The 17,093-nt window shown below is 36.1% G+C and overlaps 1 long non-coding RNA gene across 1 annotated transcript in view; it reads right to left on the reverse strand.

Annotated features, from left to right (window-relative positions):
* LOC140694007 (uncharacterized) overlaps positions 1-15,972 on the reverse strand; it is a 43,424-nt gene extending 27,452 nt beyond the window's left edge. The window contains exon 1 of the long non-coding RNA XR_012069732.1: positions 15,852-15,972. This is a non-coding gene — a long non-coding RNA (uncharacterized lncRNA). The remainder of the gene's footprint in view (positions 1-15,851) is intronic.
* Positions 15,973-17,093: the final 1,121 nt, after the last annotated feature.

Consider the following 17,093-nt stretch of genomic DNA (forward strand, 5'->3'; position numbering starts at 1 on the left):
ACTCATGTGTCCTGACCTGGATCTGCTTCTGCGTTTATCATTTCTTATGTCCACTAGAACGTCACCTTCATGAGGACAGGGATATGGTTCTGTTTACAAAGGAAACACCAGAACATCACAGGTGCTTGAGAAGTATTAGCTGAATGAATGAACTGTGGGAAGTCCTGGGAATTCAACTTGGAACTCCTAGCCACTTGGCTCCAAGCTGACTCCAGTTGCTCCCTCCTACTCATGGCTGACCTCTTGCCACCATTCTCTCCTCTGCCATCACCTGAGCCGGGATGAGCTGAGATGAGCACACACCCCGGAGAGCATGGTGAATGGTTCATGTCGTTGCAACACACTCGCCCTCTGACTGCCAGGGGTTATTTTCGATGGACAAACTGAAGGCAGCACCATGTGCACCGCCCTAACCTACAACTCACTTGAAGCACCAGGACTGCACACAGGGGAAACGCTGGCCCTTTCCAACCTAAGGAGAGGGACTATGGGTGAGAAGAGGGTCTCTGTCAACTAACACTCTCTTTACAAGCCCAGTCTTAGAAAAGCTCTTTAAAGACACTTTTGGTATCTTCCTTGTATTTCTGTAATCCCTCTAGATTTTGTCATTTTAATCTATGCATCAGAAATACAGATGCTCTTGAAATCTCTTTTGATTTTCAATGAAGAAAATCCTCAATTTACTTCTCTGCTAAGAAATTTACTGCACTTTATATTAAGAAAAGCAGCTGCCTTTCATGAGTTTCTATCTTCAAACACCTAATTTCACAAGAATCAGTGAAGCAGGACATGAAAATCACGCTGTGCTTTATCTCCTACAGGTGGGCAGGAATGAAATGAATGAGTACTGATCTCATGAGACGGGAAGGCTGGGGCTGTCTTATTCCTGCTACAGATTGAAGGGTCCATATCTGTGAGAGAGAGGATGGACCAAGGATGAGAAACCACCATTTTCTAACCCATTTCTCTTTTTCAAAGTCCCAGACAAAACAGTGTGATTGCATCAACAAAACAAGAACATCTGCACCCTTTTAAATGCACGCTACAAGTTTACTACTACACACGGCACTCTGTCATTGACCTAAAGGCTGATGACAGCCAAGAAATTTGCAGGGATCTTATTCTGTGCTCATCCCTTTTTGTCTTTGGAACCTCAGGAAGTTTGCCTCCTCTCCTTAAGTGTCATTTTCCTCATCCTTCAAATGGAAGTGTAACAGTCATTCATTTACTCAGTGTCTATTCGACAACAGGAGACGGCTTATGAAAACAATAATTAAAAAAAAGCAAGACAGCAATTCTAATCTGTGCTGTCTTCCTCCTCCTCCCTGAACATGAACTTACAGGCTAAAATGGCATCTTTCACTAAATCCCGAACTTAAGGAGCAGTTCTGATAAGGAAGTCACAGGACTGCCGTTTAACCGAGAAATGACCCGGTGAAAAAGAATGAGTTGCCAGCAAATCCTCAAAACCCGTAAGGGTGCAAACCCTGGGAGCTACAGCCATGGGTGGGAGTTCCTTAGTTCCCCATTTCACAAAGCCGAGAACTTTGCAGGGCACGTGATAGACACAGATAGCCCAGTACAACTACACCATGTTTTGGAGTACACCGGGGCCACATCACTGCTGACCTGCAGTGCTGTGTGGCCCAGAGCAAGAGCCCTGGGCGGGGGTGACTGTGTTTGAGGCTGGACAAGAACTTCCTGTTCTGTCTCTTTTACTCTCTCTCTTCCTGCAATAAAACAACTGGCAGCACTCTGGTGGGGAGCACTGTACCCACATTCTCTGGCAAACCACACACCAGACAGCTCTAGCTGATCTGAGAGAGGACTCTTCAATGAACATATATACACCAAAGTCAGGCAGAAGGCTGCCTGTGACCTTGGGAATCCAAACCAGCTTGTCCTGTTAATCAGGATATTACACATCTAAAGAAAGTGTGCACCAGATGAAGACGATGCTTTAGATAGCGTCGGTGGTTATGTCCAGCAGTGTCTAAGGACAAGTCATGCTCTGGTAGATGGAAGCATTTTGGTTGCTTTAAGAGTTTGCTACTGAAGGGCTGGGACATTTCATTGGGCCTTGAAACTCCAGACCCCTTTACTCACAAAGGCAGACAAGGAAGGCGAGCCAGCTCAGCCTTTATTCCAACTTCCTAACCAAAAGGCTATGAGGTTGAAAATATATTTCTCAGACTCTTCTGCAACAAGGGTTCCAAATGTGGCTTTAAAAATGCCCATTAGAGATTGAGATTTGCAAATATTAACTACTATATATAAAAATAGCTTAAAAAATAAATTTCTTCTGTATAGCACAGGGAACAATATTTAATATCTTGTAATAAACTTTAGTAAAAAATATGAAAAGGAATTCATACATATATATGTGAATATGAAGGACTGGAACATTGTGCTGTACATCAGAAATTGACACATTGTAACTGACTATACTTCAATTAATATATATATATATGTATATATATATAATGCCCATCAGCAGCATGTGAGTGTCACTTAAAGCAGAAACCCAGATGAATGGAGGCAGAGGTGGTGGGAGGAGCTACGTTATTTTGCTGGGGTGGATGCAGCCGGCATGACAGATATCTAGAAGAATGCTCACAATAGCCACTCACTTATCTGCAAGTGAGTTAGGTTAACAGCTTCCTGAAATCCTCCCCACCCCTCCTGATGAGCCAGGTGTCTGGAGTTTTTCTGGAAATCACTAGGCGCAGCCTGGAACTCAAAGGTAAAAATTAAAAACTGCAGTCAGGCAGCGAAGAGACCGGCAGGACGCGTTGGACAAAAGTAAGTCAGAATCAACAAGGAATGGGGAGGGGATAGAACGTGTGCTGAGGATCCTGACTTCAGGGGTGGATTGTCTATGTTGAGGACTCTGAGTCAGTATGAGTAGATGGATTGGTGTGGACTAAAATGGTGGCCATTGTTCAGATAAGTGTGTGATTTGGAGTATATTTATTTGAGGAGGGTTTTTTTTTCCTCGTTCAACATTGATCATTTCTAGGGAGCAGAAAAATACTCTGTCACACAACATCTAATGCAAAAGAGAAGCTACGGGATGATGGTGGTATGAGAAATTTCAGTACTGCAGTTTCAAGCTTTCCTTAATGTGGTTAACAGCAGTAGGTACTTAAAATAAGGTACTTATTATAAAGACATCATCATATGTACATATCCTTAAAGATACACATATGGTACTATAAGTGGGCCTGAAATGTGTTCTGCATTCTAAAATCCGATGAAATAAAATCAGTAGCTTAATATGCCTGTCGGCTCTAAAAACATGATGTAGCTCATGATCACAGAAAGCAAGATCAGCAAGGAAATTTGAGATTTGTCTTTTCCAGTGTCAAAGTTAGTATTTTTTGCTTTACTTAAAAAGCATACTTTTAATTAGGGCTGTTAGCATCCATTGGTATACGGGGTTCAGTAGATGTGTTCAGATGTTCCAGACAGTGAATCAGAGCAAAGACTGAGGATTAGACAGTAGTTAAATGCCTCACCCGTGTGATCAGCATCCACAAACTGGTATACTGAAAATCCTTAAAAGTGAGAACTTCATTAAAGCAACGAAAAGTGAGGGGAAAAAATAGCCACAGACTAGTGGAAGTTCATAACTTGTAAAAATGACAAAAGGCTACTCATGAGCATATTTTTAAAAAACCCTTCACTTTAATAAAAAAAAACAACAATCTGACAACAGGTTGCACACTGCTCCCTGTAGGAGAAGCCATGCAAGTGGACTCTTATGTGAATGGGGCTGGATCTGTAGAATTAGTTAGTCTTGCAAGTAACTCAGTTAAAAACAAATGCAAATGGGATACACTTCTAGAATATCTGAGTAAACATCTTGGAAAACTTACTTCTCTATGAAGCAATGACAATGGCAAAATTTGTCAAAATTAACCTCTGTAGAACTCTGGAAATTAAACCAAGACTTCCAGCAATCTGGGGACTGTTTATTTGAGAAAAAAAAAGCTAAATCTCCATAAATATAGTGAGTTTTGTGGCATTGTAACTTGATCTACCCCATCCCTGTATCCTAACCTAAATGGTGGCCTTTAAAAGCAATAGTCTCACAGTCAAGGTAGGGGCAGAAGTGATTTAAAGTTACCCAAGAAATCCGCCCCCAGAAAGCTGTCACTATTTGACCTATCACAAACTCATGCTGTGCAAACAGCCTGTCCCCAGAGTGTGTGTGGGAAACAATCAGCAGTGAGTATTTAACATTACAACCGCCTGAGGCAGCGGGACCAGTAGAGGCTAACTAGATACTGACTAGGAAACTTAGATGGCAAAATTGAGTAATGAGACGTTCTGGGGGTGAAGGTAGGGTTAAAAAGCTCCAAAAAATTTTGAGAATTGTAGAAGGCCGTACACATGTGTGGCACAGGGCAAGGAAAGATCTGAGACAACCTTAAGCCTTCAACTCTGGCTGAACTTTAGGTTCTGCACAAGCAAGAACTAAAGGCCACGGAAGAGCTACAGACTGCCTGCCGGTGCTGAGGGCATACCTCAGCACGCAGACACACAGCCACCTGGCATCAGCTCAAATGATAGGCTCCACGCATTGAAAGAAATTACTGTCAAATCATTATTACAGTGATGACAACTACGCTTTCTTCACACACACTATCTCATGGACATGCATGATAAAGAATACAGACTTTACAGAATTTTTTCAGGACTGTAACTAAATAAATAGCTGCAGCAGCAATGACATTGGAAGCAGCAATAAACCCTTGAGATGAGGAAAATGTGGCTTTCAGATCTGCCACATTGTAATACTTTAAATGTCCAGTTTCAACAGAAAATTTACATGATGTACAAAGAAACAGAAACGTTTGGCCATAAAAGAGGGGAAAAAGGAGTCAATAGAAACTCACTGAGGAAGCCCAGACACTGGACTTACTAGACAAAGACATAAATAAGCAATTACACATATGTTCAAAAAACTAACAGAAACCATGCCTAAAGAAATAAATTATGTGAACATCTCATTTTACAGAGAATATCAATAAAAAATTTATATTAAAAACCAACTAGAAATTCTAGAAATACAAATATAATGACTAAAATGAAAACTTCAATGAGTGGTTTCTCTGTAGATATGAACTTGTTGAAGAAAATGTCAGTAAACTTAAAATTACTGAGATTATCCACTCTGTGGAACAGAAAGAAAAATGAATGAAAAAAATGAACACTGTGTCAGAGATAGATGGGACACCATCAACAATACCAATATACACATAATGGGAGCGCAAGAAGGAAGGAGAGAAAAAAAGGGGCAGAAAGAATATATAAAGAAATAATGGCTGAAAACTTCCCAAATTTGATGAAAACTTTAATTTGTACATCCCCGCAGCTCAACAAATTCCATGTGGTATAAACGTAGAGACATCTAAAATAGGCATATCAGACTCAGTGTGTCAAAACACAAGAACAAAGGATCTTGAGAGCAGAAAGACAAAAGTGGCTCAACATATAGAAAGGCTCCTCAGTAAGACAGTTGATTTCTCATCAAAAATCATGGAGACTAGAAGGCAGTGGGATGGTATCATCAAAGTGATAAAAGGAAAAGACTGTCACCAAGTATTTTATAGCCAGCAAAATGATTCTTTAAAAAAATTAAAGGAGAAATTAAGACACTCCTACAAAAACAAAATCTGAAACAATCCATTGCTAGCAGACCTACCCGACAAGAAATACTAAGGATAGTCCAGCAGGTGTAAATGAAAGGACACTCACTTGAAAAATAAAGAGCACTACTACATGAGTAAAAAAAATAAAACAGTATAAATTGAGTATTACATGTAAATGTTTTGTTCTATTTGATGTAAAGGACAACTGCATAAAACAATACTTATGAAACTGTGTAGATGCACTTATAAATGCATAAAGGTGTAATTTGTAAGACAGTGACATCATGAGGGGGGGAGGGAAAAGATTGATACCAAAGCAAAGTTTTGGTGTACTATTGAAATTAAGTTGGCATTCATGTGAACTAGATTGCTTTAAAACAAGATGTTAATTATAATCTCCAGAGCAATGGAGGAGAAGTAAGGAGGAGGAAGAGGAGGAGGAGGAAAAATATAAAATAAACAACAAATTAAAATGGCACACTTGAAAATGCCTACTTTGTACAAAAAAGTGTAGTAATAGAGGAATGGGGAAAAAAGACATATAGAAAGTAGATAGCAGATGTAACTTCAACCTGATAAGAAATTACATTAATGTAAATGAATTAAACATTCTAATCAAAATACTAAAGTCAGAAATAAAAGGAATAGAGAATAGATGAACAACAGAGAATAATCAACAAAAAGAAAAGTTGGTTCTTTGAAAAGATCAACAAAATTGACAAATTTTTAGCTAATATTAAAAAAAAAGAGAGAGAAGATTCAAATTACTAAAATGAGAAATGAAAGGAAGGATGTCACTACTGCCCTTACAAAGATAACAAGGAATATAAGGGAATATTATGGATAATTATATAGCCAATGAATGAGATAATCTAGATGAAATGGATAAATTCCTAGAAGGACATAAATGGCTGAAGCTAATTCAAGGAGAAATAGAAAACTCAAATAATCCTACAGTAAGTAGTGACTGAAATAGCAATCCAAAACATTCACACAAAGAAATGCTAGGCCTGTATGGCTTTGCTGGTGAATTCCATTAACTACTTAAAGAAAAAACAAAAATAAAAACAAACAAAAAAAGAAAACAATGCTTCACAAACTCGTCTAAAAATAAAGAGGAGGGTACACTTCCCAATTCATTCAATGAGACTAGTATCACACTGATACCAAAACCAGACAAAAGCATCACAAGAAATCTAAAGACTATCTCTTATGAATATAAATGCAAAAATCCTCAACAGAATACAAGCAAATCCAATCCAGTAACATATAAAATAGACCACAATTAAGTGGGATGCATCCAGGTATGCAAAGGCAGTTCAACAAACAATAGTCAATTCATGTAATATGCCATATTAATAGAAAAATGGATAAAAACTAGAAATAGAAGAGAACTTCCTCAATTTGACAGAGAACATCTATGAAAAACCTGGAGTAAAGATCATACATATTGTTGAAAGACTGAATTATTTCCTCCCACAATCAACATTGTACTAGAGGTTCTAGTCAAAGCAAACAGACAAAGAAAATAAAGCCTCTAGATTAGAAAGAAACAAATAAAAGTGTTTCGATTCCAGATGACATGATATTATATATTGAAATCACAAGGAATCCACAAAGGAAAAAAAAAGAGAGAAAAGAAAAAAATCCTATTAAAATTAATAACCCAGTCTGACCAAAATTGTAAGATACAAATCAATATATAAAAAACTAATTATATTTCTATACAACAGCAGTGAATAACCAAAAAATAAAATGGAGGAAACATTTTCATTTACAATAGCATCAAAAAGAATAAAATACTTAGGAATATTAAGAAAAACATGTGGAATACTGAAACTTGTATATAGAAAAATAAAATACTAGTGATAGAAGTTAAAAATGACCTTAAATAAATGGAAAGCTCTTCTGTGTTCATGGATCAGAAGCCTTATTATTGTTAGGATGGCCATTGTCCTCAAAATGACCTATAGATGCAATGCAACTCTGGCTTTTTGGCAGAAATGAACAAGCTGATCCTAAAACTAATATGGAAATGCAAGATACCCAGAATAGTCAAAACAATCTTGAAAAAGAACAAAGTTTTGAAGTTTCCAAATTCAAAACTCACTAACAAAACTCATCCACACAGTGTGGTACTTACATAAAGGACAGAAAAATAGATTGAGAGAAAAGAACTGAGAGTCCATAAACAATCTCTTACACGTAACCATTTAATTTTTGAAAAAGGTGCCATGACAATCCAATGGGGAAAAAATAATCTTTACAAAAATAATGCTGGGACTCCTGCACATACACCTGGAAAGAAAGAAAACTGAACTTTTATCTTAACACCATTTATGAAAGTTAACTGAAAATAAATCACAGACCTGAAACTATAAAACTTTTAGAAAATGAACAATGAGAAAATCTTCAGGACTTTGGATTACAAATACTTGTAATATATGACACCAAAAGCACAAACAACAAAAGGAAAAAATCAAGTAAACTGGACTTCAGTAAAATTAAAATCTTTTGTGCTTCAAAGGACTTCATAAAGAAAGTAAGAAGACAATCCACAGGATGGATGAAATTATTTCCAATATTTTCCCTGATAAGGGACTTTTATCCAGAATAGACAAAGAAGACCTAAAATGTGACAATACAAAGACAAATACAATAAAATTGGGCAAAGAATTTGAATACATATTTCTCCAAAAAACCTACGAATGGGATATAAGCACGTAAAAAGATGTTCAACATCAGTAGGCATCAGGGAAACAGAAATCAAAAGTACAATGACATGCCACTTCATACCAACTAGGATGACAAATATATATGATATAGGATATATAAATATGTATTTATAAACCCAGTAATAAATAGTGTTGATGATGATGTGGAGAAACTGGACTCCTCATACATTACTACTGGAAATATAAAATGGTGCAGTCACTTTAAAAACTAATTTAGCAATTCCTCAAAATGTTAAAAGTAGAATAAATCCCAGCAATTCCATTTTCTGATATATCGTCAAGAGAACTGAAAATATGTGTTCACACAAAAACTTGTCCATGAGCATTTACAGCAGAATTATTCATCATCAACTGATGGATGGACAAGCAATGTGGAGTATTTATAACAATGGCATATTATTTGAACACAAAAAGGAATTTGGGTACTGATATATGCTACACCATGGATGAGCCTAGACAACGTCACACTAAATGAAAGATGACAAACAAATAAGGCGGCATACTGTATGTTTCTACTTATATGAAATGCCCAGAATAGGCAAATCCATAGAGGCAGAAAGTAGAGTGGTGGCTGCTGGGGGCTAAGGGAAAGGAAGGTTAGGGACTGACTTATTATAGGGTACCCGTTCCTTTTGGGGGTGATGGCTACAAAGCCCTGCAATGTACTTAAAACCCTAATGCACACTTTCAAATGCTGCATTTTATGGTATGTGAATTATATCTCCATAAAGCTGTTATTCTTGAAGCTGAGCCCACCTATGGAGCAAATGGCATATCACTGACTGTGACATCTGGAGGGGGAGTGACCCACCTGCTCACCACGAAGGAGAGCAGCACCTGACCCAGTGTTGGAGGGGCACGATATTCTTGCTGACGGACACTGTGAGTAGCACAGACAAGGGGGCCAACAGAGCAAGCTGAGTTTGTGAAACAGGGTGAAGACACAAACACCTCTCAATAAAACCATTAAGAGTGCACAGTCTCTAGGAGAATGCATCTTTGTTTTTTAAATCTTTTTATACCTGTTTTATGTTCTATTACCTTATTAATCCTTAGTGTTTAAACAGTTCTCTACGTTTACACTTCTCATTTCATTTTTAATTCTCTTGGTTTTGATCTGTTATTGATTATTCACAGGTTTTAAATATTGTGTTTTGATATTTTTCTTCATTTTATTAAGGCTTTTAAAAGACATCTCAACTCGACTGCTATTCTGCTTCAACTTGCTCTTCTATTACTGATTATACACTGCTTTCAAACCTTCTTTTCCTCCATTCTTTTAAAATTCTCTCTCTCTCTCGTTTTTAAGTTTTATTTCCACATAGGCTTTAGATAGATAAATGAATAAACTCCTTTAAGGACCACAATAGATAACTGATATACCTTAAGCCACAGTGCCAGAGAGATACGAGCAGTATGAAAAAGCAGAGGAAGTATTCCCAATTAAAAGAGCAAGAGAAATCCCCTGAAAGAACGATCAATGAAATAGACATTGATGGCCTACTAGATCAAGATTTCAAAAAAGAAGTGATTAAATTACTGAAGGAACTAAAAGAGATAGTGTTTAGAGACATAAAATATGTCAAAAACAAAATATGTAGCTATAAAGAAAAGCCAATTAGAATTGTTAAATTCATTGGCTGAAATGAGATCTGACCTAAAGGCTGTAAAAATCAGGCTAGATAAAGCAGAGGAACGAATAAGTGACCTAGAAGAGAGGACAACAGAAAGTACCCAATCAGAACAGCTGAGAGAAAAACAAATATAAAACAATGAAAGCAATGTAAGGAACCTATGGGATAATATAAAGCATGCCAATCTATGCATAATAGGGATTCCAGAAGGGGAAGAAAGAACAAAGGGGATGGAAAAGGTATTTAAAGAAATCATGACTGAAAACTTCCCAAACCTAAAGAAGGATTCAGACACCCAAGCACAGGAGGCTCAGAGGTTCCCAAACAGGAAGAGCCTAAAAAGACCCACACAAAGACATATCATAATCAAGATGGCCAGACTGAAGGATAAAGAAATGATTCTAAAGGCAGCAAGAGAAAAACAAAGAGTGAGTTAGAAGAGAAGGCTCTCAGCTGATTTCACTACAGAAGCACTACAGGCCAGAAGGAAGTGGCAAGATATATTCAAAGTTCTTAATGAAACAAAGGATGCAGCCTAGGATACTTTCTCCAGCAAGGCTATCCTTTAGAATAGAAGGAGAGATAAAGAATTTCACAGAGAAGCAAAAAACTAAAAGACTTTAGCAACACTAAACCCATGCAAAAAAAATATTGAAAGGTCTACTCTAAATAGAAAAGAAGCAGGATGCTACAGAAATGAGAACTCATAAATGGAAAGGTGATAACTACCATGAATTACAAATAGAATAAACATGAAACTGTAAAAGAAGATATCTAAATCATTGAGTGGGAGAGGGAAGCAAGAAAATATAGAGTATTTTTTCTTTCTTCATTTTTTTTAAATATTTTATTCTTGGTAGAATGGGTTTGAGATTACATTTCTATCTGTTTAGTACACACAGTTAGAGTAATTGGTTAACAAACTTACAAAAAAGTGTAACCACAAGCCAAAAACTTACAAGTGAGTCACAAAAACTAAATACAATCCAAGATGATACAAAACAAAGTTACCATACCACAAAAGGAAGAAGAAAGTAACGAAAAAGAAATACCAAATCAACTGCAAAAATAAGTTCAAAATAGCAATAAACACTCATCTATCATTAATTATTGTAAATGTTAATGGAATAAATCCTCCAGTCAAAAGACAGAGTGGCAGACTGGATAATAAAGCAAGAACCTTCAATATTCTGCATACAAGAGATACACTTTAGGGAGAAGGGCACATATATATTGAGAGTGAATGGACAGAAAAGGATATTCCATGCAACTGGAAATGCCAAAAAAGCAGATGTAACAGTACTGATTTGAGACAAAATAGACTTTAAAACAAGGGTCATAAAGAAAGATAAACAAAAACATTTTATAATGATTAAGGGAGCAACACAAGATGAGGATATTACAATCATTAGTATATATGCACCCAACATGAGCACCTAAGTACATAAAACAACTACTAACAGAGATAAAGGGGGAAATTGATGGGAATACAATCATTGTCAGAAATTTTAACACCACATTAACATCACTAGACAGATCTTCCAGAAAGAAAATAAAGAATACAACAGAGAAATTAAATGATTCAATAGAAAAATTAGATTTAGTGGATATTTTCAGAGCATTACAACCCCCTAGAATAGGATATATATTCTTTTTAAGTGCACGTGGAACATTTTCTAGGATTGATCATGTACTTGGTCACAAAAGAAGTCTCAACAATTTTAAGAACATAGAAATTATCTCAAGCAACTTTACTGACAACAATGCTGTTGAAACTAGAAATCAACTAAGGAGAAACAAAGGAGAAAAAAGGGAAAGCATAGAGATTAAACAACATGCTATTAAAAAACCAATGGGTCAATGATGAAATCAAAGTTGAAATTAAAGAATACCTTGAGACAAATGAAAATGAAAACACAACCACACAAAACTTTTGGGACGCAGCAAAAGCAGTGCTAAGAGGAAAGTTTAAGGTGATACAGGCCTTCCTCAAATAAGAACAATATCAAATAAACAATCTAACCCACCAGTTAAAAGAACTAGAAACAGAAGAGCAAAAACACCCAAAAGTCAGCAGAGGGAAGGAAACAATAAAGATCAGGGAGGAAATAAATAAAATAGAGATTAAAATAGATAAAGAAAATAATCAAACCAGAAGCTAGTTTTTTGAAAGAGTAAATTAAATCGACAAACCTCTGGCCAAACTCACAAAGAAGAAAAAAGAGAGAACACAAATTTGCAAAATAAGAAAGGAAAATGGAGAAATTACATCAAATAACATAGAAATACTGAATATCATATGAGAATATCATGAAAAACTACATGGAAAAAATGGATAACCTAGAGGAGATGGACAAGTTTCTGGAAACATACATACCACCAAGTCAGAATCAAGAAGAAACTGACCACTTGAACAACTTGATCACTAGGAATGAAATCGAATAAACAATAAAAAAAAAATCCCTACAAATAAAAGTCCAGTACTGGACAGCTTCACCGGGTAATTCTAACACACACACAAAAAAGAACTCATACTAGTCCTTCTCAAACTCTTCCAGAAGATTGAAAAGAAGGAATATTCTCAGACACTTTCTATGAAGCCACCATCATCCTGATAGAAAAACCAGGCAAAGACACCACCAAAAAAGAGAATTACAGACCAATATCACTGATGAACACAGATGCAAAAGTTCCTTACCAAAATACTAGCAAATAGAATCCAACAGAACATAAAAAAAGATTATACATCATGCTCAAATGGGGTTCATCTCAGGGACACAAGGGTGGTTCAACATATGCAAATCAATCACTGTAATACTTCACATCAACAAGAGAAAGGAGAAAAACCACATGATCATCTCAATTGATGCAGAAAAGTTTTTGATAAAATTCAACACCCATTTATGATAAAAATTCTCACAAAAGTGGGTATTGAGGGAGCATATCTCAACATCATAAAAGCTATATATGACAAACCTATAGCCAGCATAGTTCTCAACGGTGAAAAACCCAAAAGCTTCCCACTAAAATCTGGGACAAGACAAGGATGCCCACTATCACCACTCCTATTCAATATAGTCCTGGAATTCCTAGCCACAGCAATCAGGCAAGAGAAAAAAATAAAAGGGATCCAAATTGGAAAAGAAGAGGTAAAAGTGTCATTATATGCTGATGACATGTTACTATATATAGAAAACCCTTAAAGGGCCACAAAAAAGCTACTAGAGCTGATCGAAGAATTCAGCAAGGTAGCAGGTTACAAAATTAATGTTCAAAAATCAGTTGCATTTTTTTACACTAACGATAAATCAACAGAAAAAAAAAGTAAAGAAACAATCCCCTTTAAAATAGCACCCAAAGTAATAAAATATCTGGGAATAAATCTAACCAAGGAGGTGAAAGAATTATACACAGAAAAATATAAACCATTGATGAAAGAAATTAAAGAAGACTTTTAAAAAATGGAAAGATATTTCATGCTCTTGGATTGGAAGATTCAATATTGTTAAAATGGTCACACTGCCCAAGGCAATCTACAGATTTAATGCAATCCCTATCTAATTACCCAGGACATATTTCACAGAACTAGAACAAATCATAATAAAATTTATATGGAACCATCAAAGACCTAGAATTGCTAAAGCATTACTGAAGAGAAAGAAAGAGGCTGGAGGAATAACTCTCCCAGACTTCAGACAATACTATAGAGCTACAGTCATCAAGATAGCATGGTATTGGTACCAAAACAGACCTATAGACCAATGGAACAGAATAGAGAACCCAGAAATGAACCCACAAACTTTTGGTCAACTCAACTTTGACAAAGGAGGCAAGAATATACAATGGAATAAAGACAGTCTCTTCAGCAAATGGTGTTGGGAAAACTGGACAGCAGCATGTAAATCAATGAAGCTAGAACACACCCTTACACCATATACAAAAATCAACTCAAAATGGATTAAATACTTAAACATAAGACAAGATACAATAAACCTCCTAGAGGAAAACATAGGCAAAACATTATCTGACATGCATTTCAAAAATTTTCTCCTAGAAGAAATAAAAGCAAGAATAAACAAATGGGACCTAATGAAACTTACAAGCTTCTGCAGAGCAAAGGAAACCGGAAATAAAACAAGAAGAAAACCTATAGAATGGGAGAAAATTTTTGCAAGTGAAACCGACAAAGGCTTGATCTCCAAAATATATAAGCAGCTCATACGACTCAATGAGAAAAAAATAAACAACCCAATCCAAAAATGGGCAGAGGACCTAAATAAGAAACTCTCCAAGGAAGACATACAAATGATCAAAAAGCACATGAAAAAATGTTCAATATCACTAATTATCAGAGAAATGCAAATCAAAACTACAATGAGGTATCACCTCACACCAGTCAGAATGGCCGTCATTCAAAAATCCACAAATGACAAATGCTGGACAGGCTGTGGAGAAAGGGGAACCCTCCTACACTGCTGGTGGGAATGCAGTTTGGTGCAGCCACTATGGAAAACAGTGTGGAGATTCCTCAAAAGACTAGGAATAGACTTACCATATGACCCAGGAATCCCACTCCTGGGCTTGTACCCAGAAGGAAATCTACTTCAGGGTGCCACCTGCACCCCAATGTTCATAGCAGCACTATTTACAATAGCCAAAACATGGAAACAACCTAAATGTCCATCAACAGGTGACTGGATAAAGAAGATGTGGTATATTTATACAATGGAATACTACTCAGCCATAAAAACCGACAACATAATGCCATTTGCAGCAACATGGATGATCCTAGAGAATGTCATTCTAAGTGAAGTAAGCCAGAAAGAGAAAGAAAAATACCATATGAGATCACTCATATGTGGAATCTAAAAAAAAAAAACAAACAAAAACAAAGCATAAATACAGGACAGAAATAGACTCATGGACAGAGAATAGAGACTTGTGGTTACCAGGGGGGTAGAGGGTGGGAAGGGATAGACTGGGATTTCAAAATTGTAGAATAGATAAACAAGATTACACTGTATAGCACAGGGAAATATACACAAAATGTTATGATAAATCACAGAGAAAAAAATATGACGAGTGTGTATATGTCTATGAATGACTGAAAAATTGTGCTGAACACTGGAATTTGACACAACACTGTAAAATGAGTATGAATTAATAAAAAATGTAAAAAAAAATACAAACCAATTTGAACCTGTTGAAAAGACATTTGCTCAAAACAGCACGGTAGCAATGAAGTTGCTCTGGCTGGCAGGGACTTATTGGATTCCTGTGAGTGCTGGACTCCTCACATGGAATTCCCTTGGCACTCCAGGACGCCTGTGGTTGTCCCCATGGGTTTGTGGCCATATGTGTCACACACAAGTCTCTGGCTTTGCCACAATTTCAATGCCTTTTTTGGCTTATGAAAGGTTTTGCACTCAAATGGAGTTTTCTTGAGTCCACTCACTGATGTCATTTACCAGATTTATAGTCCAGATCTGACATTCTGGACTCTTAAAATCTTGCAGACATTCAAATGTTTCAGGTTTGGATGTGTATTCACCTCTGGAGGCCTGGACCATATTTGATAAAGCCACCCGGAGAAGTTCAGCAAAATGCAAAGAAATTTTTCTCTCTGCTAGACTGAAATGTCTATGAAGGTATAAAAACTTCTGCATCTACAAATGTAGGGAACCAACTCATCAATAACATATCTATCCGTAATGCATGGACATTTAAAAAAAATACTGTATTTACTCCTATCAAATTCTTTCTGGCTTTTGCCAAATTGTGTCCTAAACTGTAAGGAAAGTATATAAATTTAGAGAATTTTTGACCTTTTAAGAGAGAAAGGAACCCTCCTACTCGGTTGGTGGGAATGTAAATTGCACAGCCACTTTGGAGGACAGTATAGAGTTTCCATAAAAAACTGAAAATAGACTTCCGTGTGATCCAGCAATCCCATTCATGCATATATTTCTGGAGAAAAATATAATTCAAAAAGACACATGCACCCCAATGTTCACAGCAGCACTATTTACAATAGCCAAAACACTGAAACAACCCAAGTGTTCACTGACAGATGACTGGATAAAGAAGTTGTGGTATATTATATATATATATATATATATATACACATATATGCATGTATATACACACAGATATACACACATGAACACACACACACAATGGAATACTGATCAGCCATAAAAAATAAAATAATGCCATTTGCAATATCATGGATGGACCTACAGGTTATTATGCATAGTGAAATAAGTCAGAGGAAGAAAAACAAATATTCTATGTATTAACTTATATGTATATATAAAAAATTGAACAAATTAATTACTATAATAAAACAGAAATAGACTCACAGGTACATAGAACAGACTGGTGGTTACCAATGGGGAGAAAGAGGAGAGGGGAGGCAGGGAAGGTGTAGGGTATTGAGAGGTAAAAATTACTATGTATAAATTGGATAGCTTACAGGGCTGTATCATACAGCACAGGGAAATATAGCCATTATTTTATGATGACTTTAAATGGAATATAATCTATAAAAATTTTGAGCCTCTGTATTGCACACCTGAAAATATTATGATGTAAATCAACTATTCAATTACAAAATTTTTCATCAAAGTTTTCTTTTCATATTATTTGCAATAAGTTAGAAGCCAGAATTGTCAATAGAAACATAGTGTAAGTCACAATTTTCCAGTAATACCATTTAGAAAATAAAAAGGAACAAGTAAAATTAATTTCAGTAATAATTATATTTATCCCAAAATATCCAATATACTATCATTTCAAAAGTGTGATTGACACTTTTAAAACTTATTAATAAATATTTTACATTAGTTTTGTTGTATGAAGTCTTAAAAATCTATTATGTATTTTCCACTTATAGAACATCTCAATTCAAAATAGCCACATGTGGCTAGTGGCTACTATACTAGACAGAGCAGATTACACCATTCACACTTCTGATAAATTACCTTCTGTTACTTATTTTAAAAACTTGCAGAAAAGGCTTTAGATATTCCCTATATCAAACAAAGCAACCTTGACGGGTGGGGAGT

Source organism: Vicugna pacos, unplaced genomic scaffold (assembly GCF_048564905.1).
Source record: "Vicugna pacos unplaced genomic scaffold, VicPac4 scaffold_20, whole genome shotgun sequence".
Classification (NCBI taxonomy): Eukaryota; Metazoa; Chordata; class Mammalia; order Artiodactyla; family Camelidae; genus Vicugna; species Vicugna pacos.